Source organism: Tyto alba, unplaced genomic scaffold (genome assembly GCF_018691265.1).
Source record: "Tyto alba isolate M040663 unplaced genomic scaffold, T.alba_DEE_v4.0 Super-Scaffold_8, whole genome shotgun sequence".
Taxonomy (NCBI): domain Eukaryota; kingdom Metazoa; phylum Chordata; class Aves; order Strigiformes; family Tytonidae; genus Tyto; species Tyto alba.
In genome coordinates, this window is record NW_024881329.1 from 17,078,973 (window position 1) to 17,105,071 (window position 26,099).

Consider the following 26,099-nt stretch of genomic DNA (forward strand, 5'->3'; position numbering starts at 1 on the left):
GAGGGTGTCTGTGTTTCATTTCTGGATACTTTATATTTCACAGTTGCCAAATATAATGTGCAAAAGAGGAAATGAGCCCTACAACTCACATTTTAAATAAGATTACCTTCCTTAAAAATATCTTACCTTAATATTTGGCATAAACCAATTATATAATGTCATGCTTCCTGATCATTAAATTTCCAAATAGCAGTTGCAGAGATGCAGAAATATACCATAATACTAAAGCAGGTGCTTATTATTCCACAATTATCTTGTAGCTTTTTCTTCTATTGTCCTTCCATAGACCAGACAAGTTCACTTATTACACAAACTTCTTGTGAAATAAATAGATAAAACGAGCAGATACAGCTGAGGAAGAAAAAGAGAGACATATAAACCAGAGAATAGGAGACGTTTTTGCTTTTTTGTTTTCTGTTTATATTCAGTTTGTGCGTGGCCACTTATTGTTTAGGCCTCTCTCTTGTCTCTTAGAAGGTAATTCACTTTTATCTGCTACCTTGGTTTTCCAGTGCTCCTGATGGAGACAGTTCCATGTGCTGGATACTTTTTACATTAAGGTGCTGAATTCTCTACTCTCAACTTCTACCACTTCAAAAATGACAAGCTTAACTGTTTCCTTTGTTTTCCTGAAGTAATAGTAGCTGGGACAAAGACTCCCTAGCCCATCTCGTTTGATTCATAACCTATTCCCCCTGCGTGTTACACTCTATTCTCTCACCTAACATAGGTATAGAGTACAGACTGCAATTAATTGCTTAAAATTATGACTTGTAAATGGTTTTCCTTCTCAGAATATATCCTTTTTTTTTGTTAAGAAGCTTTTACTAGCTGCTAATAATTTCTTATGGACACTTTTGAAGTGGAACATTAAATGGCAAATTTTAAGCGAAGACATTCCCACTTTTATCTTAATATTTTGCTTATGAGGTGCTCATAGAAATTAGGAAATTGTTTGAAAAATTACCAAATAAGATTAAGTGATTCAATCATTTGCATATGGCAATAGAAAATGATTTGCATAAACTGTTTTGAATATAAAATGCTATAATACTGATAATTCTGGATACATTAAGAGAATTGGCTAGATTTGTGCTTGTTTTAAATTATATATGTGCATCGGATTAGGGTCAGAAGGAAGTTGGAGGAGATTGCTCCTTTTAAATATCCTGTTCCTTAACGAGTTGGGTGGGTGCAACTTCTAACAGTCTAAGCTATAAAGGAAAAGTCTCTTATGTAATTTGCAGCAAATCCTAAACTTCATCTAAAAGCTATGGCTCATCAAACTCCTAAGTGCAGTATTCAGGGAAGTATAATGTCGCAATGCACATTACATCAGTATTGCAGATACAGTACATTTGGTACTGCTGTTGCTTGAAACTGCTGACTTGCAATTTTTCTTCTAGATCAACTGAGTCAGCAAGTTCAGTCTATTTGGAGTTGCTTTATTTCCACAGCAATTCTGCTTTCAAGTGGTTGCAATGAAAATACATCACAACATTTCCTGCATTCTTTAGTGAAAGTTATTGCTTTTAATTTTACTTTTTACTTTGTGTACAGCTGCAACCCCTGGAAAAGGAGGAATCGCCTTTATTCATATTTGACAAGCACTTGAGCATAAATGCTAACAAACACCAAGGCAGTACCTGACTGCACTAAATATGAGAAACAGAAGTAGTTGCATAGACCTTTCTATCCATCCTTCTTGGATGTGGGATGTTGCATGGGATGGACATTCTGCAATTGAGGAACACCTGGTCTTGCTTCATCTCCTTTCAGACTTGAGCTGTGTTGGCAAATGTTGTTACTTAAAGCCAGAAAGGAGGGGCTGTATTTCACCCTCCCCAGTCGTTTGTAATATAAAGGACGAGGAAGAATGAGGGAAGGGCACGGAAGAAGATCAAAAGAACATTAGGGTTATATACTGCTGACAGAGTTGCTGTCTTTATCGAGACACTTGCAGCTTCAAGCTGGTTGCATGCACTGGCCATGTTACCAGGTTATTGGGGCTTAATACCACCTTTCCTCTTGCACAACAGGAGCAGCACTGCAGCACACACTGGCTTTATAGTCTAGACATAGCTTGGAGTGGCAAGGATTGAGGAGGTCTGGCTAAAGCACGTGAACATTTGCATTTTGGATATAGAACTGAAACCTGGAGGAATAACCACAGCTAGGAATGTGTGTATCTGCAAGAGAGTGGTTGCAGAAAAAGAGGTGTCTTGCAAGACCTAGGAAAATGTAAAGAAATGATGTATAATGTTAAAAGGGTTACGGCAGAGAGAACAGGTCAGGCTTATGAAAGTCACTACTGTTGAAGACACAAAGCGTGGCAGCTGTGTGGGAGGGGAAGTGATCACCCTGGACGTGGAGTGGAGGCAGAGAGAGCAGAGAAACAACTAATTGCAGAGAAATGCAGTAGAGCTGAGTAGTCTGCCAATCTGCAGAGCTAATATACCACTGATCACTGAAGCATTTTTAAGCAATTTTTTTGTAAAGCATATGTGCAAAGTAAATTTGCAAACAGTACTTGTTATGTTAGAATAAGAAAGCATTTGAGTTTTGTGGACACCACAAAATATTTGAGTCTGTTCAAGAGTAATTACAGCCTCAGGAATCATGAAGTTAGTAAGAACAACTGTAGATACCAACGTGAGGGGAAAAAGACTGTATATTCACTTGGCAAAAGTTAGGAACATATTTGTAAAGATGGTTTAAAAGCTCCTGGCATACAGCAGAGCATAGACTCAGAGCAAATATATTCCATACATCACTGAAGCCTAACTTGCAGGTTGGCAAATGTCCTGCAGACTTGAGTTGGAGTTTTAAATTCGATCTTTTACTTGCATATTACCTGTGATTATACAGTTGTTGTCTCACTGCTTCTGAGCATTCCCTGGCCTGTGTGATTTCAGCCTGTGTTCTCTTTGCTTTGGGGCTACAAGCAGATCCCCATGCCTTATAATTTTTAATAAAAGCCACAGAGGTCTTCATATTTAACAAGTAGGCTCAAAGGCTGAGATCCCGGTGAGTGAAGGATATTCAGACAGAAGAAATAGGCAGCCTTCAGATTTTATTTCTTTATATGAAGTGCGTCTGAATTCTCATATATTTGCATTCTGCCAATTATTTGTAATGGTTTTGATAGAAAATGCTTGACTTAAACAGGGTGCACATCACTAGAGAAAAAAACCAGATTATATATGTTCCATGTGTTACATGTAATTAATGGAATTCAAAGCTCTGTTGCAATGATTTTTGTTTCTGCTTTCATAGTGTCAGCTTTCTTACATATTCCCCTGAAACAGCTGGTGCTGGCCATTTCCCTTCGCAGAATGGTGGCCCAGGCAGCCCAGAGCTGCGACACAGGCTGGGGAGATAGAGGGAGGAGGGGAGTTTATGGACCTAAAGTGGTTTTCTGCCCAAGTTTAGGCCCCTTGCCATTCCTGTGGAAAGGAAAGATCCACCAGGAGACACAGGAAAGACTGTGAGGTGATTTGCCATGCTCCAGTTCTCTTGGCCCCAGAGGACGCCAATGCATGAGAACAATAACATTAATTTTTCCTTGTTGTTACCACCTTCTGTGTTTCTGTGTGAAATACTAGATAAGGTTTGAGTCATAACGTGGAAAAAGAGCTATTGAAAATATTCCTTTTGTGGGAGCTAGATGGCGCCGTGGATTAATGCTCCGGCCTTTTATCTGGGGATGTTCTGGGGCAAACCCAGTTTGGTCAGGTAACAAATTGGCAATTGGTTTGCCCGTGGGAATTTAAGTCTAGGTCAACGGAAATATTCAGATTCTTAAATCCTCCTGGGTGCTTAGCTTCTCCTAGATGTCATCAAGGACTTGTAGCTGGAATCATACCACTACAAATGGGGCCACGGTCCTTGGTGGACACCAGTACCTGTTACACCAGGAACCACTTGCTCACCCCCATGGTGGGCTCTAAAAAGGCTGGTGACTGAGATGACAGAAATCCTGTACTTCCATTAATATACCCAGGTGGAGAAAAGTGCAGCTGCTGGTGCTGCACCTGAGTTCAATCTCTGCTTATGAGCCATAAAAGTTTGGTGGTTTTAGTTTGGGTTTTTTTTTTTTTTTTTTGGAGATCACTTACGTTAAAAAAAGCAAAAGTAAGACACCAACAGCCCATAATTCCTTTGGCAACACTGAGATGTATTTCCGGTTTTCCAGGCTATTTCTGTGGTGGTGTTGTTAAAGGACACTCGCCTGGAATCATCCAAACTTTCCACTGAACTATTTAAAAAAAAAAAAAAAAAAAGTAAAGCACAATGGAAATCACATCTCTGTGCACAAATGTCAACACACTGTTGGGCATGTGATTTGTATTCAGACAAAGTCTTGCTCTTTGTGTGAAAAAGAGTCTTAAAAACAAATGGCTTATAAAACAATGCAAAGAGACCAAGGAAGACCACTTTATTGTCAAAAACTGAAAACTCAAAGAGCACCATGTGAGAACTTAAACAGCAGTCAGCAATGGGAGCAGCCACAGGACAATTTGGAAGATGATCAGTGGGGACTGGAAACGGTTTAATGGCGGTTAAATATCCAGCTGAAGCAGATACACTAAATTGTTCTGTGGCCAGTATGAAAAAATTCAGTGATAACCAGCTTCAAACTCTCCACCCCCCACCCTTCATTATCGTCATTGGCCCCAGCTGTTAGTAGAAAGACGGCTGAATAACTGCCCTAGGAAATGAGTTATTCTCTGGACTCTAGAAAGGTTGTAACACTGTGATGCCGTGTGGATATGTGAAAGGCTTCAATATTCAGTTGAAATGACAGGCAGGGTTCACAGTTCAGGGGGTGTCCAAACCAGAAGTTTTTTCAGGCTTCCTCTATGGGGCATTTGGTACCGTTTATGACTACAAGTGCTACTGGCAGCACAGGGGAGGTGAGGTGGGAGACCTGGGCCCTTGTACCACTGGGGACGGGCTGCTCTGCTACTCTGGGTCCTTTCCCGCCCTTTTTCTTCTACTGATTTCAAATGCCAGATCTTTGCTCGGCCCTCAGTAAACAAGGGCTCTTCTCCATCTTGGGCTGCCCTGAAAAATAATTGCTTTCAAGTGTCTAAAAACTACCAGAGAGAAAAATAATATAGGTTCGACAAAGTACCTTGTGAAAAAACTGAGACTTGTTCCAGCAAAGAAAGAAGGTGCACATGTCTCTTTACTGATGGTGTGAGGGGCAGTACTGAGGGGACAGACGTTCATTATGGGGCACATTCTTAAAGCTTTACTACTTCTTCCTATTTTTTTTCCTGACATTTGCTGTTTTATACTCTCTGGCAACCAGCAGAGCTTCACTGATGCTGACTTGCAGAGCCCACAGAGATACTAAGGAAATATTTTTCCTAGCAACAAGCAGCACACAAAACATGAAGAAACGCTTCCCCTGCTCATATTTCCCTTCATTTCTTTTTGGTCATCTGGTGCTGAGATAAGAGCTGCACGGTGAAACCTGCCACTAGCTTGTGTTTCTCAAGGAAATCTGGAAGAGAGAAACATGTAAAAACTTTGCGCTTGTCTGAAATCATGGTGGTGTGATGCCGAGGGGGCATGCTGCCTTGCCATGGCACCTGGCCTCTGTGCTGCTGGGTCACTCCCATGCTGCTTAACCCCGGTCGGTGCTGAGGTACTTTCAAGTGGTTCTTCAGCCTGTGAAGACAAAGAGGTGTTTGGCATCATCTCAAGATGGCAGCCACCATCTTAACTACCTGGCCCAGGTCCGGTGGAGAGATGAAATGATGCCACCTGTGGCAGGTCTCAGGTGAGGCTCTTAGACCTTGCTCTAATGAAAATGCAACAGTTAGTGAGGACTAAAGGCAAGCGCTCCCAGGTGTGTGATGGGCAGAACCGCCCCCCCCCCCCCAGGGACGTCACAGGTGGGAGCCCTCGCTGCTATGAGGTTGTGTAGGTGGGAACTCGGCCAGTGACTTTCTGAGGTAAAGGGAGGAGGGGTGATAGTGGTTTGTGCTCGGAGGGCCCCTAAGGAAGCCTCTGCTAGGCCTATCCTTGTCAGTGGACAGGTGTCCACCAGGCACATGGCGTGGGGTGTTCTAGCACTTGGGTATGTGCCATGGCATGCCATTCGGTAGCTGCACTCCTGAGGTGTTTCTCCCGGCTGGGCCTAGGTAGGTAGGAGGGTGTCTGGGGCTGAGAGGTGAGAGGATCGGGTCAGCAGCCCCCAACTGTGGATCTCTGAAATGAATGTGGTGGCTGAATTGGGTTTGAGCCCCAGAGCAAACACGTGGGACATGGGCACCGTTTTCTTTATGTCTTTGAAAACCTGAGAAGGGAACTGGGAATAGTGCTTTATCCTGACACGTCAGTATTTTCTATTTTCTGCCTGCTAGCGGGACAGAGTTTAAGTGTTATTTTAACTGAAGTGTAGTTTTCGGGGATTGAATTATTAGCCATGTGGGGGCAATGACTGATACTTGTGTCTGCTTGTGAGTAACTCTTCATTCTTTTCTGTCCTTGCTCAGCCATGCTGAAACAGCGTTCACAGATGCTAGGGCAGTGGCTGCAGTAGAAAGGCTTTGTCAACACCAGCAAATCACTGTTTCGCCCTCTTCAAGGTCAGCTTCTGAAGGCAACGTGTCCGAGACCACGGCTCCACAACTGGTGAGGAACATGAATTGCCAGGAAGCATTTAGAAATTACACAGTGTTAGGGGGTAGAGCACAAACATTCTCATGGTAGAGCCAACCTCTGAATTTAAGGCCAGCCTTGCAGCCCCAAGGTGAATATTTTGTGAGTAACTTTAGTGGAACTTAAGATGAAGTTTAGGAGGTTCTTACTTGTTGCCTGATGGGTTAATGACAAGAAGAACATCTGCAGAACATGTTCCTGTATCATCTGTGTTTTTCCTGAATTTTTTCTCTAATACTTTAGAAGAATTTATCTTTTGAAAATGCTCAGTATAACACACTGAAAAGCTTTGTCTCCTGTGGAATACTTTCTTCTGTAGTTGTTTAGAAGTAGCTTGCATAAAGATAGGAGCAGATTTGTAAAACTGGATTGAAAGCTGTATGTAGGCAACAGAATACACACTCAAGTCAGACATACATGTCCCAAGATGAGAAACTATCCTGCAGGCTTTAGTTGGAGATGAAAATCTTATATTTTATGTGAGTGCATATCTACGTTACAATATGATTCTCTGGTTAGTACTTCCATGGTTCCTGTGTGTTGGGTTGGAGCTGGGTTTTTTTTTGCAGTGAAACTCCAAATAGTCACCAGTTACGATGATTTAGGAAACTTCAAAAGAAAACTGAACTGTGAAGGCTAAAGTTTTAAAAATAATCGCTATGGGGTTGTTTTTAGCTGAACTTGAACTCTTAACGGGTTTCAGATTTACCAGTCACTCATTATAATTTATCCGGGAATTGTATTACAGTGAACATCCTAACATGTAGGGACCAGATAGAAGACCTAAAGAGTCTATTGTGTGAGGAAGGCCATATTTTCTGTTTTATCCTTCACTTTGGAGAGGAAAACAATGTGAGGAAATGGTGTGTTGATCAGTATGTTGTACACATCGTGTTCTATAGAATGAGAGATACAGGGCAATTGCCTTCTATCAATTCAAATAATGTACTATGTGTACACTGGTAAGGTATATACACTGTTCTATACAGTGCTTAATGTCTTTTTATTATTTATTTTCTGAGCTGTTGCTGAAAGATTCTAAATATAAGTCAGAGTAAATTCAAAAGCCTGTATTTATTTCAAGATAGAAGTGGTAACATCTCCTCCTTGCAGCTAATAATAGGATCAACATTGTTAAACAATTAAATTCAAAAATATTGATAGTAGGTACTTTGTGCATGTTAAGTAAAACTTCAATAAGTGCTCTGTTTTATTGTTTAACTGTATGTATGAGTCATAAGGAAAGTGTTAATGTTCAGGATCGGATATGAATCATGTATTTGTGAACAATCTTCCAAGGCCAGCACTGAAACCCCAAATACACTTATTCTTTGTAGTTAGTCAGCTCCGTACTTGGAAACTGAAAGTGTAATCAAAGTGAGAGTTTGTTTATTAACTAGTGGATATTGTGCATCTTATTTACACAGATTGATAATGGGGGGTGAAAAACAAGGAAAAAAGCTGGTAATGCATGGAGCTCTCTGTCCCTGGGGTACAAATCACAAAAGGAACCTGAGCAGCAGTAGCACTGGCCATTAAATGCTGAAAGCATTTTGTGACTTTAAAAGGAAATCCCATATTCATGAAGGGAATCCATATGGCATCCTATTTGTGAGAAGAGGTGCCCCATTCTTTTAAAAGCTGACTTGCAGCATTTATTGTTTTGATTGCTTTAGCATTAGGGTGAGAGAATTCACTTCAAGGGGAACAAACAGAGCAAGTGAAATGCAGAGGAGTAACTTGAATGTTATTATATATTGTGTTGATTTACATTACAGATAGAGAATTGGAAATAGTGAAAAATGCTATCTTTGTGCTGGCTGTATTTCAGCATGCTAAGCAAATCAGGTTCTCTGTAGAAAGTAGTCTCACCTGCTAATTATTTCCAATCATTGGTGACAAGCATGTTTCTAATTATCTCCTCTCTGGAAAGGCATAAAATGAAAGGAAGGGTGAGTTGCTAGATCTGGAGTAGGGACAGAGGTAACTGCTAGGGCTAATCCCCAGTATTATAGGCCAAGAAAAGTTTCTGAAAGCTAGCTATGCTTTAGGGGAGACCTCTGGAAATCTACTTCAGACTCTGATACTGCCTGACCTTGAGAAAGCTGGTTTTCTTGTCTGGTTTCTCAACTGTGAAATGGATCCTGAAAAGCATTTGGTCAAGCTGCCTGTAGTCCAATGCACAATCCCTCCTTTGCTCAGAGAATTGCAATTGAATTTTAGGTACGCTGGGAGTGTATGATTTATGCTGTCGTGGTGTATAACATGGAACTGCTTTGGGATATGACTGAATCAGTGTGGCTTTTGCAAAGGTATGTGTTTATTTAGCTACATGTTGATATTCTTATAATTTAAAAATATATTTAACTTTTAGGAATAACAAAAGTTTTCATGCTTCAGTGTATCTGAGGCTAATGTAACATTACCAGTCTATTCTAATAAGATCATAAAAATGTGAATATTAATGGTGATATTAAAAAGAAGCAAAAGGTAGTTTAAATAGCTTTACAAGTCTTTGACTGAGCCTGCATTAGAATGGAGAGTTCCTAGTCCTGTAATCCTACAGCAGACTTCGCTTACAGATAATAAATGACATACATTCACAAAATATGTCATATACAAACTGTTTTGCTTGAGAGCCTGAATAACTGGTTTTGCCACACACTGAAATATGATTTGTGCTCTCAGGTGACAGGATGTTTGGAGTCACAGCTGGCACACTCCTGGCCTTTTCTGGAGGCTAATGCAGCCACCTCCACATTGCACCATGGTTTGGGACTTGCCTTCAAATTTTTGTGGTGGGAAGTGTGGTGTGTGTTTTTGTTTTGTTTTGGATTTTTTTTTTTTTTTTTTTTTTTTGTATTGTAAAGGATGTGATGGTTAGTGTGCTACTCAAAGGAGATTTAATTGAAGTGAGATTTGGTGGTGACTGACCGAGCAGAAACACATCTAAAGTACAAATCATCAGTGATTTTACATATAAACTTCATTTTCCAGCAACTTCCTAGTCTGTCCAGCTCCTCAAATATAAAATTTTCTTTCTAACGTATTAATGTTCACGTGTTTAAAGCCAGACAGTTGCACAAGGTTTACAATAATAGAATCAAATATATAAAAAGAATTAAAAGCCATTAATTTTGCTATTTTGGTCTGTATTAAGTCTGATTGAACAGCTGTGTCTTTTTGAGTGGGGCCAGACCGATCACTGCTGCTTTCTTCTGTTGCAGAAACATAAATTGACATTTGATTATGAATGCTTCTTCCCTCAGCCTGTGTTGGTTTCTTTGTATTTTGATGTGGTATGTCCCATCTGCTCTGTTTAAGCACAAGTATGGAACTTTTAAAAGAAAAGCAAATAAAACCCTTTGCACCTTATTGAATTTAGCTTTTTAAATCTTTTCACATTCCATAGGTCTCATCTTCCTGGTGAAATTTCAGTTAGAGTACAAATACAACTGTACAAACCAATGGCCTGTTGTTGCCTTATAGCCAAGTACCTTCTGTTGGCTGAAAGAAAAATTGTACATTCAAATGTATTAGAGTTTAAACAACCTATTGCAGACACTTGGATCAGCCTGTCTTGATGTTCTGACATTTATTCTACTGTTTGGTGTCAAATAGTATCTCTCACAATATCTGTGGATGTATCTATATTTATGTCTCTAAGAACTTGCGGTTATGTACTGTAGCAGACATCAGGAAGATGTGCTCAAAGAGCAATTCCATTACAACCTAGTGTGAGCTGATACCTCTTTCTCTCTCACTTTTATGTTTGGTACTGTGTGCCTTGAGAACGGCCGAAAAGAAAGGGACTTCCCTGCAGTGCAAAGCTGTTTGGGTTACCCTTCTCTTAATGACTGTGCTTGTTATTGTTGGTGAAGGGTGCCCAGAAAAAGGGATGGAGCTGACACACTATTGCTCTGTTGGTGTTGTAGTTTAACTCCTTTAGCCTGGAGCAGTTTAAAGGTGTCTTACATACTCCCCTGTTACCTTTCTTCTGCACGATGCTGTGCAGTCCATAATTTAGGATGCAGTCTAGTGGTTTATTTTGTGGCTTCAGCAGTAGGTCAGATTTTTTTTTTTTTTTTCCTGATTAGAAGATTAAGTTTGTCTGCCATTTCTTGTCTACAAAGTCTTTCTGACTTCTGCCTGCCTTCAGCAGGGTCAGTTAGCAAAGCTTTCTGCCTTCTCAAGGTTGGAAATTTCAACTTTGCTGCCATACATTGTCTGTGGGTTAAATAATGACTGTGCTGAGCTGATTAACAGAGAACATTCAGTTTCCTTATTACTGATGAAAGGGCTGAAGTACGTGTCCAAATCCCGTTAGTGGAAGTCTAGTCACTTCTGAACTATGCAAGATTTTTAGAGCTCATGTGGTAAAAATGTACAAATATGGGGTGTGAAAGAGGAAAACATAACTAATTTTAAGAGCTGTTTCTGTACTATTTCAGTGTATTCTTGTTAAAAAAACAAAAAACAAACAACACCTAATCTTTGCTGGTACAGGGTCAAATAATTGTTACTTAACATTTTGTATTTTGAAGGAATACATAGAGTTTATGTAACATAGGAGTTGCTCACCTTACTAGTCTTCAGGCTCTTAGAATCAATATACCTGCGAAAAACCAGACCAGCTGCCAATGACTTAGTGATGGGACTGTGGAGGCAAACTAAAAATAGTTACTTCTGAGTTGCACTTTTTAGATGGTTGTATTTAGTGGTGTTCAGCTGCTTATAGGAGTTGTTGAGTGCCTGAATTTGCAGACCCTGTGCCACTGAGAGAACAGAATGAGCTGGGGTTTTTTTTGACTCCTGTACCTATTGAAAGATGCCATGTGACTAATTCATTCAGTCCCAAAGGAGCGTTGAACCCTTGTGTTTCACAGTGGTTATCCAGGAAGGATTGTCCTGTTGAGAATGTTCTTAAGGCTGATCCAGCCACTTCATAAAATCTTCATTGCTACATCAAGACTTCAGGTTTGGGGCTTTAGATTAGAAATGTGTGAGGTGTTTTCCCAACGTACAAACGTTACTGTTAAATGCAATTATTTGGAGATATTTAATATTCAATTACAAAGAAACTAGCTGAATTCCCTTAGTCTGGAAAAAAAAAAATGGAGGACAGAATTAGGTATAAATTAGCAACAATGGAAAAGATACTTTGTTTAGTTTAAGATTTTGTAATCTATTTTCAGCATATGGTAAGGAAAAAATGTGCATCAGAGGAGTTTATTGTTTAGTTAAAAGCTGTCCACGATGTACCGATTACAAAGTCCACTTTACTGAGTAAGTATTGGCAATGGCTTTGGAGGTATAAAAATAAGTATATTAATAACTCCATGTTCTACTTTTGCACACAACCTTTATGCTGATGGTAGCATTTTACAGATCACATTCATTTGCTTTATAAACCTCTTTCTGGAAATAAGAATATGATAACTTTTATGTGACTAAATTGCTACTGTGTTTTAATATGGAAGCTTTAAGAGTTGTGGATGGTAGACCAATGGCTCTTTCAGAAAGCATTTTATTCTGCAGGAAGAGATTTACAATAGGAGAAAAAAATTTTTTTTTTCACAAAAAGCACAGTCACTAAAGTTTACTGTGCTTTATATCAAATATGGTGTGTGAGGCCAAAGACAGACTGGAAGGGAGATGTTGTACAGCTCCCTTGTTCCATGAGGAGTCTTCCTCAACAATGGGAGTGTTTCAGTCAGCCTCTAAACAGTGACAACGGTGACAACTTTGAGAAATGTGATTAGGATGGTCGTATTTTTTATTCCCCTCCCCCACAATGCCTGTTTTTCTGGCAACAAAAAAAAAAATGAACTGGCATTCAGCCCAAGTATTTTAAATATTGGAATTAGCACGCTGGGTTCACATTTCCATAGTTCCCTGCAGTTGATACCTTTCACTGGGCTATTGATAATCACTGGGCTTTTTGTTTGCATCTTCCACTTCAGCAGCTTTGTGGTTTGAGTGGCTGTTTGTGTAGTATTATTAATACATATGCAACTAGCCTGTCATTGTGGACAATTATTTCATCTTCATGTGTGTTTATTATCACTCCTTTGCTGCCTGCTTGTCAGTTTTTACTTGGGTAGATGTACTATGGTGAATTGCAGAGAAAGGTACTCTGGTAGATACTAGGGAACAGCTCACAGAGACTTAGTATCTTAGAATAGTTTATAGTGGCAGGTGTAAGAGATAGTATCATATTTATTGGCATATGTGGTTCTAGCGAGGGCCATAAAATCTGACCTACAGCATCAGAAAAGAAAGTAAACTATCTTTTTTTTTTTTTTTTTTTTTTTTTTTTTTTAAGGCTCGGTATACCTAACACTGTAATATTTTGAAGTATGATTGTTTGCTTTCATTGTCTTCAGATTCGCCTGGTCATAACATTCTTTCCATTAAAACTAGTAACACAAACAAACTGCTGATTACTCTGAGTAGGAAGTAGAAAAAAAAACATACAAATATTGTGAGAACAGTTTAGAACACATTTGGATCCAACATGTTATTTATTAAACACTGAAACATCTTTGGGTAAGGTTTATGATAAATTAAGATATTCAATTTTTTTCCAGGGTAGGAGATTGAGTTCCAAATTGGAGAACTGGAAGTGTCTGACAGTTGTTCTTACTAGAGCTGAGGAAATCTGATGTGCTCAGAAAAACCTCAGGTAGTCAAATTCAGGACAACTGTATTGCCTTTGACTGAAATTGGGGCCTTAGAATGATAGATACAGTTCCTGAATGGGAATTGCATTTGTGCTTTCCCAAAATTGAATGGAATTTTTAACAAATACTCTGGTTTTGGCTCATTTCTGCTGGAAAGGGGTCCTTATAAGATTTGTTTTCTTTCAGTCCTCTTTGGTTGCACTGGAGAACGTTTAAAAACCATACTTCCTCACATAGGTACTTGAAAATGTAAAGGCAAGAGTTTTACCCTGCAAATGGTATGTGTCCAGTCCCTCATTCCCTAGGCTGGGTACATGTTAATTGCCATGACTCTAGAAATTTTTAGGCAGCCAGGCAATTGTATGTTTGAAAGGAGCAGATTAGATGCTTCTACTTTTTGTGGCTGTTCCATTCAGGTTTTTTCCTCATTACACCAAGACTGTGCTGGCTCAAACCTACCATTGTGTTAAACAGAACATGTAATAATCTATTTAAAATATTACACGTTTATCACTTGTCTCAGATCAAAAGTGCATGGCTTCAAAGGCACTAATGAAATTGTGATGATCTAGAATGCTGGTTTTATCTATATAGGTAACAGACTGATGGTTGGGTGGTTTGTTTTGTTTTTTTTTTTTTTTTTTTTTTAAAAAACCTACAGAGTTCAACATTGTAAAACTCTTGTAGGATGCTTCCCATCCTTGCTGTTGATCAAAGTGTCAAAATAAATTCAGATTTCCCCATTAGATTGTTTCCTTTTTCTCTAGCTAGAAACACTTAGTATATAAATTGTTCTGTTTAGCTAGGTCATGGTATTTCTGTTCCTCCTTCCTGCCCCAGTCTTCCATCTCCCTTATTTTCTGTCCAAGTTCCCATAGCTTCCTTTCTCTGACTTGTCTAGTGCTGCAGTTTGTAAACTCTTTACGAAGATGCCACAGATGGGAAGTAGGTCTCTTTCTAGTTCAATTTTGATGTAGAACTCAAGCCATACTTAGAAGTTTGTAAACCATTTAAGTAAAATGTGATTGTGTGCTAGAGTTCATAGGATAACTTGAGCATTACTTTGAACCATGGCTTCTTCAAGGGTTTAGACTGAAATTAAACCCAGTTTAATGGTTTGCAAGTGACTTTTGGAGATGGTTAGGAATGGGGTGAGCCAGGCCAATATCCCCTAATACTTAGGGTAACAAAACTGAGTAGAACCTATTGATTTTACCCAGATCTGTTTAAATGCAACTAAAATAACTTTATTCAAGAAAGCAGACTTAATTATAATGTATCACCATAAACTGTCTTTATAGATTGTCTATGAATTATAATCTCTCTAAATTAACAGTATTTAGGAATAATAGTAAGGTTATTTCAGTTGGGAAAAGGTATATAGGCAGATAGCATTGAATTGCTGAATTAAATGTAAGAAAAATAAGAAGTGTAAGGAAGGTGTGAGCAAGTCTTGGGTTGAAGTTAAAACAAGTTAGGTGCTAAACCAATAAAGAAGTAAACATGTAGGTAGCAGAAATTAGGGTTGTGGAGTAAAGGGGGAAAGGCTGTGTGTAGCCAAACTCAGCCACAGTGCAGCTTCTCTGAAGCCAGTGGAGTGGCATCCAATTAAGGCAGGTATCACTTATTTTATAGCAGAAATATTAGCAAACCAGATAAATTAGTTGCAGCTAAATCCAGGGCAAACTCCTTTGCTATAAATGATCGTACTTTATTGAAAGGAAAATGCTGAAGAATGAAGTAATTTGTGGCATTTTGACTCAGTCAAGCATGTGCTGCCAAAGAGAATGGTTCTGGGACAGTAGAGGTATTTCTGGAAAGTAAGGTGCCCAAGACTTCAGCTTTACAGTCTAATAATAATTGATAATAAGCTCAGTATTGGGTGGTTTTTATGGTCAGCAGTTTAGAAACAGTGATGAGGATAAAGTGAGGATGGAAATACTAATTCCTATAAATAAAACGTCAGTTTTCTACTTGATTTCATTTCTGCTACTTTCTCAGTGTCAGTGAAACTCTTTTGAGAATAAAGGACCAGGCATTCTTTCTTCTTCTTTTCTTTATGAATAGCCAGGACCATATGTTCCATTTGTCTATGATCAACGAATAATCGTTCACTTCAGATTCCCTTGTAAAATTACATATTCATTTAAGTCTTGTGTGTAAAAACTTAAAAGTCCAGCCTTGCAAGCTTGCATGAGCAACTAGTCAAGTGAACAGTTTTGTTTAATTTGGTGGAAATGCTCACGTACGTTTTTTGTGAGATCGGGGATACCAGATGATAAGCTGTGTTTTATTACAGTATACCCTGTGCTTTGGCCACTATAAAACAGTGATTTTTGTGTTTTTCATATATATATATAATTTTTTTTCTTGGCAAAAATCTTCACTGATACTCACAAATCTGGAAAGCAGATACTGCATAAATAATTCACTATTTCAGTATAAAGAGGGGTGGAAGCAGATTTATTATAATTTTCCTCCAACACATTTAAATTTGGTATGTAGAGTCTTAAAAAGAACATAAGTGAGAGCCAACTGCCTACAGAGAACTCTTTCTTTTTTTTTTTCTCAGTCTTTTCTTTCAGTGCAGCCAAGTCATCTCTTGTAGTAAACTGCTGAGTCAATATCTTTAAAAACTCACCAACTGTTTCTTATTTCTATATAGTTAACTGATAAGGACCTGTTTACGTGTTACACCCTTCCGTATTTACAGTGTTAAGGCAAACTTGGTTATAGGAAGCAATTACATCTAAAATTTACGGTGTGTATTATACAGTATCACAATATTCTTTTGGTGTATTTAATGTAATTTGTCTGTGTGTGTGTAAATGTGGTGCTAGAAATGTAGTGCTGCATTCATGATGATGGATATGGCAGGCTGCTGCCAAGCAGTTTCCTTCAGAGAACCTTCTCTCAGCCTTCCAATTGACCTGATCCTCAATGCTCCTAGAAATAGGCAAGTCCTTCAGTTCTCTTTGCTATTTCAAATTCTGGCTGCAGCGAGAAGTTGCTGTTTATTGAAATGAAGAGATGAATCATACCACAAATGGTGCATCCAGTCATGGGAAATAGTTCCTTTTCCCCCTTTGTGTATTAGTGTCCCCTTTATATCTCTGTGGGGATTTAGGAGATTTAGATGACTGCAGAGGAACGCAGAGGGTGCTGCAAGTTCCAGGTACAGCATGAGCTCTCTGCAGTCACGGGGGGAAGTTCTGCCGAAATAACAAGAATGAGCATCTGTAAAGCTTATAAAAACTACCCTGTAAATGTATGCGATGGAATGGAAATGGTGTTCCAACAGTTTTTAAAACATTCTGCAGAATTTAACAGAGCGATCCATCAGCGCAAATACATTTAGAGTAAGGCGATATTTCTTTTTAGATGTAAACTATAACCCATAATTCAATGGCATATAAAGAGGTCTTGGAAAGTTCTATTTTGGATTCCTAAAATTTGCACGTCAAAGATGAAATAATTAATATCTTGCAGTTTGTGTGTTTAATTGTAAACAGTCAAGAACCTTCACCCCATCGTGTCTCCTAGTTTCCTACTCTCATGGATGATGTTTGGCCAAAGCCAAAAGACAGTTCTAAATAGTGCTGTTTCCACGCTCCCTCTGTCTCCTCCTTTCACTTTTTGGATAACTTAAGAAAAAGCAGCTGTTGTAAAGGGTGACAAAACTCAAAAACTATCTCTGGGACAAGGCAGGATTAAACAATGTGGAAACATGCAATTTCTGTTTAGGACAAACTGCTAAAGGGAGAACTGGGACCGTGATTATAGTTAGGAAGAAATGTTTGGCGTTTTTCCAATGGATAAAATAGAAGGTTGGAATTCAGGTCTTCTGTTGTCTTCTATTTTCTAATTTTTCTGTCTGGTTTCTTCTATCTGCTTACATTTAAGACAAATATTGCAGCAAATAAACTCCTTTATAGAATATATCCAGGTCATTAGTACTTCAGTTTCTCTTGCTCTTGTTTTAAAACTAAATGGTAACCAATAGAAGTGAACTTCGAGATGTGAATTTGCAGTATGTGTTAGGAACCATCTGAGGAAACCCACCAAATGGAAGCTTCTTAATCCAGATGGGCAAAAAAAAAGCCATCATGTCTGGACTCGGGCTAGGCTTGGCCATGATGTGGGTGGAATTCTTCAGCTCTGTCAGGACTGAGGACTTTGGGTGTTGGTGCAGAACAGGATTTTGGATGATTGGATATGACATATGCCAAGCTGAGACATGAATGGTGTTCGGGTACCAGCAGTAAGGTTACAGCTCAGGTAAGGATTTCCAAGGTTCCCAGTCTGCTCTCATAAATTTGCTCAAGGTCTGCTTGAAGTACTTACCACTTCCTTGTGTGTGACTCTCTTCTTTCCACTGGATTTCATGGGGAGCTTTTTACTCTGATAACCTTTATACCTTTGAAAATCTCCCCCAACAATATTTATCTGATGTATGATCCATTCCAAGGGCATTACAAATTTAATTTTACTGTATTTAGGGCTGAAGGGTTGAAAACCCTTCTTTATAGAAATCTAGTAATTATTGTTTTATTGTTAGCTCATTTATAATTTTTGTGCCTGGGCAAAGAGCAGTATGTTTTTCCATTCCCTGTGGATTCTGTTTGGAGTAACAACCTTAGACTGATTTTTAGGGATGTTACACTAAGAGTCCAGATGTTTCTTGGAATGAGAGCAAAATTATGTTTGGTCACTCATGTCAAAAATACTCTGATCATCCTATTTTGGTTCATTAAGAGTGTTAATGCTTGAAGCTTGGATCCAATTTAGTATCTAAAATTTGTCAGGATTGCAAACTTTCTGTGAAAGACTTCTGAAAGACTGAAAGTCTGAAATACTTCTGTGAAAGAAATCCTGAGAATGGAACGTTTTTTAAGTCTTGGGCAAAAAACCCAACTCATAATTTGGTTGTGCTTAGTAGAGATTTGTGATACTGCCATTAGTTCATTCCTTCAAATATGCAAAATGTATTTGGGCTCTTCAAGTCAAGAGCTGAAAGGGATCTTTCTAGATCTAATTGCAATCCTAGATTGCTGTGTCCCATGTCAAAAATGGCTAACTGCACAGAGAGATTTTATTTTTGTTGCTCTTAAAGAGTTGTTCCTGCACAATATAAAGGAACAAACTGATTGGACTGCAGATGAGACACAGAGACTGGGAATACAGGTGAAAACTGGAATCTGGATGTTTAATGGATTAGAGTTGCAGTTAAGGAAGCAGAGCAATGTTTAGTGGTAGGGTGTTGAAGGCTAAAACAATTTGGGTGAGAACAATATGATGAGGAACCAATGGAATAGTTCATAAGAAAGGTCTGAGGAAGGATGTGGGCTTGAAGAGAGAAGTAGGATGACAACACAGAGCCTGGTATCTGGGGACGCTTGAATACAAAGGCTAAAGAGGAGGTGGAAGATGACACAAGGGGAAACAAGAAAGGGTGTTGTGACTGTGAAGAGAATTGGAATTTTGCCAGGTCAAGGCTTCTGCATTCCTAAGCAAAAAGACTGGCATCTGGATGAGGAAAGGCAGAATGGGAACTGGGGTACAATACCATCAGATGAGCTGTTAAGTTCTGTATTGAGCAACGCCCAGTAGTTATTCCCTTGATTCAGGAGCATCAAAATTTTGTTTTCGTGTCTTAAGTTTGCACTGAATGTAGTTCTGCAGAAGGATCAAGCCCAGCCTTCCAAAAACAGCAGCAGCAGGTATGGGTAGGGACAGCCCTATTGCTGCTGGAATTGTGCTCATCTCTTCGTAACCAAAGTTTCCCATTCAGCTGCAAATTGCATCTCACTCACAGAAACTTGCTTTGGTGAGAGAAGCTGATGATTCTGAAGGGGGGTCTTTCCATTTGGTTAACAATTGCAGGGGATACTCCCAGTGTCTCTGGCTGCTGCTTGCAAATTCAGAATGAAGCTCCAGTGAGGCTGGCTGTTTGTGTGCCATTTCTGAGCTGAATCATCAGCATTAAAAACCACATTCAATGCTTTACTCAGAGTGCGCATGGTATTTCTATAAGGGAAGTTACAGTCACACTGGGTGGAGGAACCTCCCTGTCTAGTTATGGGGATAGTGAATACAAGGAAATGCTTGCGGTTCTGGACATGATGGCATCTTTTCGTATTTCTCTGCTATTTTTTGCAGTGATGCATTTCATTTGGCAGTTGAGAATGTCATAGCAAACACTCTGTAAGATGCAAACAGTCTGTTCCAATGTTTTATGTTTTGGAATATTAATGGATTTTTTTTTTTTTTTTCCTCACTGCTGAATGTTTCCTTTTCTTGTGGAGGTAAAGCTGTATGTGAACTGCATACTGAGGGGAGCTGCTGCCCAACTGAGGCAGGCACACAGATGCTTTTAGTGTTTCTGATCATCATGAGTGGGCTTTGGGAGCCACTTACAACCCCTCCTGTCCAAGACTGGAGTGTGCTTTCCTTTCCCCTCTCTCTAAACTTTGTGCAGCATGCATATGTTCCCCAAAGTGTTTCTTAAGATTCAGATGAGGAAAATCGTTATTTATTCTGGTCAGCAGCCATGTAGCATTGGAGAATGGACAGTGTTCCACTTTAGATTCTGCTACAATTGCTATGTCCTTTTTTCCCCATCCCAGCAGTTTCAGTTGAGGGTGAGAAATACTTGATGCCCACAGTCTCTGTCATATGCTCTCTTTAATGAGACTTTGGGGATCTGTAAGGAATATTTTGTGGGACTTAGTAAGTGTAAGTTCCCGTGTATTGTGACAAGAAGTGCCTATTACTCAAATTTTTGTGGGTTTCATTGTATTGGCCTAAACTTTGACCCTGTACCACTGTGACCTAGCTTCCTGGCAACTTCTGAATCGAGGCCCTTTCATCCCAGCTGTGTGATAGATCCCAAGCAGGAGCGTGGAGTAAATGTGGTTTCTTATTCATGAATTAAGCCTTAAATGAATTGAGCAACACTGGTGTATTGTAAAAGCCAAGGAAAGATTGAAAAGGTCTTTTTAGAGGACCAGTGTTGAAGGTGTTTGCATTGAGACAGAATAACTTGGAGGAGTTACAGCTGGGAGGATCAGTTTATTATTCCTTCAGAATTTTTAAGGCGTCCTTTCATTTTATTAATAAATTCTAATCTACTATCTTTACTTATCTAATTTTGAAGAAAAATAAAAACGATCTGTGCCATAATTCTTTGTTGATGAAAGGATTGCTTACATGCACCTTAATTGAGGCTTCCAATGTGCACTACTTACATTCCCTCTTGTCCGTACTTATGCTTTCATGAAAATGAAACTTGTCTGAGTATACTTTTCATTTCCTCTTCAGTATTTTGTTAACACACAACCACAGTTGATTGAATTTTGCACAGAACAAAATGCAGACCTATAATGAAATTAGTCTCTGTTGAATGTGCAATATTAAGATATAATCCCTCTTGCTTTCTGTGTCACTGAGTCTGAAAACAGACAGTAAAACTTACTTTTAAAATATTTCCATGAAGTCTGAGAAGTCTTCAATTTACCTTTCAGAAATAATTAAGAGTTGCTATTGTTCTCGCTGACTCCAGTTGAAATGTTGGAGTATCTGTTGCTTAGGAAAACCAGGTCTCTCTCATGAGGAAGCCATTTACCTGAGAGTGGTATTCTGTAGCCCATGTGAAGGCTGGAGAAAACCTCAATAGTTAAGGGACAAATGGAAACACAAGAGCAAATGAACAACTGTTGTCATTCCTGTGCCTGTTGCTGATTGTAAGTGCCACACATCACTGTGTGGCTGGAGTGTGTTCAAACACAGCTTGTCTCCAGCATTTTGGGTTGGTCTTGGTTGCTGCTCTGCTGCTAAGAGCTATTAAAATGCTAGCCAATATTTGAATTAAAACCAGCCTGTCTGTTCCAGGTAACCAGTGTTTTCATCACAGACTTACTGTCATGTTTTCAAGCTATATCTGATACACGCGCCTGAACAAACAGGACCTCCTTCCCACCCCCCAATGAATGTCTGTGCACTGGAATGGGTCATTTTTAGTTTATCTGTGGTTTTAAATGTGTTGGTTTAAATTTATGTAGATAATATGTGTGCTTACATGTTCAAGAAGGCTGTGGATGTATTTCAGTTACTGTTTCAGCACTGGCAACTGGGTAATGGATACCTTTCAAAAATACATAAACCCCTTACTTGTATCTAGTAATTTTGTGTGGTTGATCAATGGGTCCTGTATGTGAGGGCCTGTGGTACTTGCATGGGGAAGTGAATGCAGGGGTAAGACTAGGTGATCTCAAGAGGTCCCATCGAAGTGAAATGATCCTGTGATAGCTAGAGTTGCTGAAGTGCATGTGTAGCACTACGGGGACACACAAGCTCTTTATGAAGAGTTACAGGAAACTCTGCCTCTTACCTTTTTCAAAGCTAAGATGGGGAACAGCCATTTAGAGAACAAATGGCACCCCAACCACCCCCTCCTGTGCATGGCCTGCAGAGAGGGTGGAGCTGCTACAGCTGGGCCTGGTGTTCACAAGGGGCTGGATGCAGTGCCCATGGGAGAGGGTGGTTGTTTATCTCCAACAAAACTGTCTGGGCAGGCCAGGCAAGGCCCCTGCACTTGCACTGCTATTACTGACTTCTCCTGAATGCATCGAAACCTAGCTATGCAAATATGAGGTCAGTGGGCTCCTACAAGGACCTTTTGGCTTTAGGGTTTAACTGCTGAGGAACTTTTAATCCAAATATCTTCTCTCTTCTCAGCTACTTGCTGTTTTATAATAGATAGTTAAATTATGTGAGAATTCTTGTCTTGGTTGAGTGTTTCAGCTGAGTTACTGATGTAATACCCTGGGGAACCCTGAGTTTAAAATATGCTATCGCTGTCATTACAGCCCTATATTCCATGTATTTTCACACTGTTCTCAATCCGTGCCTTTCCAGCCATCGATGCCACACAAAGCTTTCCCTTGGGAAAGTGCCCAGCAGCAGCCTGTAGCTGACATTAGGGACCTCTGGGGAAAAAACAGAGAAATGGAAACTGACTGTAGCATGAACAATATCTGGATGAAACGGATATCTTGTGGAAAGTGAATTCATTTTTTTCCCAAGGAGACTTTCCCCTCTATTGCTAGTGCTGTAGCAAATCTATTTGTTAGTGGTAGACAGAAAAAAAATTTGGTTTAATTCACACAGACCTGACTCTCAGAGCTTCACAGGCCTTTTACTGTGGCTTTTCCTTTTGCCAAGTAAAGACATAAACATTTGAGGATTTGACTCTATGAAAACATATGATAGTAATAAACAAATCAAATTCATTATATTGACAGCAATAACTCTTGTAAGAGGATTTTGAAGGGGCTATTATTTTACCAGGAATTAATCCCACCTGAGTTACCTTTACTTTTATTGAGCAAAGTACCTTTGCCCGTGTGTACACTGGTCACTTCACTTGGTGGTAATCATAGATACGTACAGGGAAGGAATGTTTCCTGTGTGGTTTATTTCAATAAACTATTGTGTATCAGAATAGATGCTTGCATTCCATTGCAATTTAGTTTTCAGCAGTTTTACCTAAGAAAAATAGAAGATGAAATAGCGGAAATATCTAACTTCCATGTATCAGGAAATCATATGTAAAAGTGTTGTTATTGCTGGCTTAGCCCAATCTGCTGTTAGCCCTAAATCCTTGTTAGTGACCTGATGAGACCGGATTTCATCCCGTCTACCTGCTGAGTGGAAATGCATGTCACAGCAGCAAAAGCATCTGCTTCCTCTAGTTCAAAGCTTTGGCAGTGCTGTGTTTGATTCTTAAATTGGTCTTAGAAGTTGTTTGGCAAGTGTGTGCTTAGTCATCTGTATTTTTCTTTTTGGTTCATGTCTCTCAGCAGCAGCTCTTAGTTACATTTTTCCATTAAAAATGCACAGGTTTGCTTTCTTGTATAGTTTTGAATATCTCTGAGTTTGAATGGTTAACACCCTGAATGTCTGACTGTCAATAAGAAGTGAAGCAGCTTTTAATTCATAAAGCTGGAATGATTGATATATGTACCAATATTTCCCCTGCTTTCTCAAAGAAAAGAAAGTTTATGAATAGGTGAGTCATATTGGTGCAGATGGTGATACCAAAGATAATACCTAATCGAGAACAAATATTTAAAGTGACTTTCACCCATGTACAAATATACTAGGTGCCTTTCAGCAAACCGAATGCTGTGACAGCTAGAAAGATGTGCGACCTGCAGGTTGTTTGATTGAGTGATATCTGGCATGTGAAGAACTCCCTTAATCTATCCAAGTTTCAGAACTATGTGCAAAAAAGCTACCTCACCATCTTTCTGCTTGTTTTGATGATATAGTCTCTACCTCTAATATTTGGGCTGTATATTCTAGCTAATAGGTAAGCCTCCCCTAGTATTATGCCTGTGACTCTAGAAACTCTTTCATTATACCTAGTTAAATTAAGATTCTCTTGCATTCAAGTCATGCAAGAACGTTATTGGTAGAAGGAAATGTTTTTCTACGTTGCAAGGGAATGTGATAAGGTTTTGAACTAGCTCAGATCAGCTAAGTAATGTGATTCCTACTCAAGAAAGAAAAATGTCACTGAGGATTTACCTGAACTTAAATCATTTCACATGAACTTGACTTCAGTCAAAATTTAGGAGAGAGAGGAGGATGCTCATTGCATTGCCCAGACAAGACGTACCAGTCCTTTTAGAGAATTTGAAAGTACAGATTAGACCTAATGCCAAATCTGTTCTAGACTTTTATAATACAGGCTGAAAAGTAGGATATTGATGGGTATCTATTATGGTTTTTATATATACCTGTGACCAGTAGTGAATGCAAGGAGATTACTAGCTATTTGGACTGGCCAATGAGGAGTAAATTTTGTGTTTCTGTCCAAGTGAAATCTCATAACCTGGGCAAATGTTGAGTGGAGGAGCCAAATTTCCCAGGTACTTCCAAGAGGAGAAAGGATTCTAGAATTGTGCCCAGTATAAATTCTGTTTTAAAGCTACAGATGTTTATAGTAAATGTATAAATATAAAAGTGTATCTGGTAAATAAAAAATGCACTAAAGCCTATGATTTTGGTTGTAGAGGGAAAACTCTTCAGGGTAAAGACCTTTTGTTTGTGCAGAGCAAAAGAGAGTGGGAATCTTCCTACCCTGAAAATGTCAAGTGCTATAGCAGCACTGGTAAATATACCAGTAAACTCCTAATTTTGCCTTTTTTTTTTTTTTTTTTATAGCTTTATAATAGACATTCTTAGTATTCAAGCTTAAACAGGTACCCATGCTCTCAGATAGGAACTAAAATACTTCAGAGGACCCTGCAAATGTAATTTGTCTATCATGTAACTGGGGAAATAAAACCAGAAAGATTGTTATAAAAACTATGTCACTGCAAGCAAGCATTGCCTAGAATAAGTCTTTTTTCTTCTGATTTCTAGGCTTATGGCAGTTCTTTTGCTCCCAATGCCTAGTACACTAATAACAATTTGTAAGTAACTGTTTTAGTAACTGGTTTATAAAATAATAGGCAATCATTTTGAAGAAAGACCTGAAAACTCACTAAGCCAGTAATAAACAAGACTTGACTGGTCACCTAGCTCAAACCTACTGTGTGTTAGTCACCTAATGTACTCTTTTGGGAACATAGTTACAAATAAGAATTCAGTGGAAAAGCTGCTTTTAAAATTTGGTCTTTTGTAGCTGGGCCTGATGTCACATCAGGACACTTGTGGCTTGATACGTGAACTGCAAAAATATTTGCAATAGTTGAGGAAGCCCAATACCTTTGTGGCTAGATTATTTGCCCTCTCTTTTACCTCTATCACCTCATTCCCCTGACCCACCCTCACAAGAAAAAAACAAACCCAACTGTAATTAACGTAATGGGGTAAACCTACTGGATGTAGATAACTGACCTCTTTTTGATTCTGCTGTCAGATCCTGCACATGGTCAATCATGAGAAGCTTCATCTTGCTTTGAGATACAATAAGGGCCATTGAACTCTGAAAATGTAATGTCACAAAAAAAGAATGTGTTTGTACTAATTCCTATTAGCTGTGATGTCGGCACTATAAAAACTTCTGTACATGTTGCACTGTTTTATGTTTTAGTTACAAACACGAGACACTGCTCATTAGAGGAATGGGAATATCAAAACAGCATTCTGAAATAATTTTGGTGAAAACATTCATGGAATGTATTATCTGTACATAAATAACACTAGTAGCATTATTCATTCTGGCCTTACTTCTTAGCAAGAAATTATCTCTTGAACTTCTTAACTGAAAGGCAAAAGGGTAGAAATGGCTGAACTGCAAAAGAAAAGAGAATTCTTTAAAATAAACTTGCAGCAGCAGGCACTGTGAGAAATAGTAACACAGTTTACAGCAACCCTGAATGCAGTACTTAGAAATCAATAACTTGCATGTAAATCTTCTCAAGCACTTTACAACAGCAGCTAGAGCTGCTTGTGCTCCGGTCCCCTCAGCTCCTGTATCACCCTGGCTCCATTCTAGCCCAAGAGATTGCTGAAGGACCTACAATTCTGTGAACAGTTCTGAATAGGATATAAAATGTTTCTGAATAGGATATAAAATAGGGATCCTGAGCAGTTTTTAATCATACTGCAAGGCTAGGGGAGAAATCCTGCTGTCCTTTTCAGGTCCAGCAAGTAAATTACCCTCTGTGGTTTCGATCATTTGGAGCTGTCTGGGAAGATGCAGCGGGTCAGGCCTCTGGTATACATCTT